This window comes from Oxyura jamaicensis, chromosome 4 (assembly GCF_011077185.1).
Source record: "Oxyura jamaicensis isolate SHBP4307 breed ruddy duck chromosome 4, BPBGC_Ojam_1.0, whole genome shotgun sequence".
In the NCBI taxonomy this organism is placed as follows: domain Eukaryota; kingdom Metazoa; phylum Chordata; class Aves; order Anseriformes; family Anatidae; genus Oxyura; species Oxyura jamaicensis.
Window position 1 is genome coordinate 42799205 of NC_048896.1, and position 721 is coordinate 42799925.

The window sequence follows — 721 nt, forward strand, 5'->3', positions numbered from 1 at the left end:
TTAGGTATTCTTCATTTGAGAAGCTATTTCAGCTGTTGCCCAAGCAAGCACTGCACTCATATTCCAAAATGTGAGTTTGGGGATGTTCCTGTGCTCTGCAGAAGACTGTTTGAGGAGACATTGCTTTGAGCTGTGGGGAGCAGAGTGAACTTTTAAGGGCATACCAAACTTTCCCTGCCAGAATCCGTCAGTTTTGAGAAATGAAAGGTGGAAGCGTTTCTCTGGGAGGATGAGCAGCCAGCTTGTGTGCCAGCAGGGACGAGCCGGAGCTCCTCAGGTGCAGCAGTGACAGGCTTTGGTCTAAGCGGCTGCTTAAGAGTTAAAGCTTCATAAAATTCAGTTTGAGGAAAAGTTGTTCCTGTCACGATGACTCATGTTAGACAGGTCAAACCTGCACAATTACTTCAGTTTAGCGTAATCATGCACGAATGTAGTTTCTGCTTGCTTCAGTGTCTTTCGGGACTATTGTGAAGTTATATTTTGCAACTGCAGCACATTCATACTTCGGCCCAAATTAAAAAAAAAAAAAAAAATCAAAAAAAAACACGATAGCACTTTGAGAAGGCACATTCCTCGCATCTGCCACAGCCTTACCAGAACTGGAGGGCTTGGGATTTGGGACCGGTTTGCGGCTGAAAACAAACCCGGTACCTTCATACCTTCCAGATGTTTGTGGCGATTTCACAAACGCTTTAAACTTTTTTTTTTTTTTTTTTTTTTT

At 43.3% G+C, this 721-nt stretch overlaps 1 protein-coding gene across 1 annotated transcript in view; it reads left to right on the forward strand.

Annotated features, from left to right (window-relative positions):
• The first annotated feature begins 429 nt into the window (after nucleotides 1-429).
• ARSJ (arylsulfatase family member J) overlaps nucleotides 430-721 on the forward strand; it is a 41150-nt gene continuing 40858 nt past the window's right edge. Inside the window, exon 1 of the mRNA XM_035325603.1 lies at nucleotides 430-647. The gene's annotated coding sequence lies outside the window, so the exon portion shown is untranslated. The remainder of the gene's footprint in view (nucleotides 648-721) is intronic.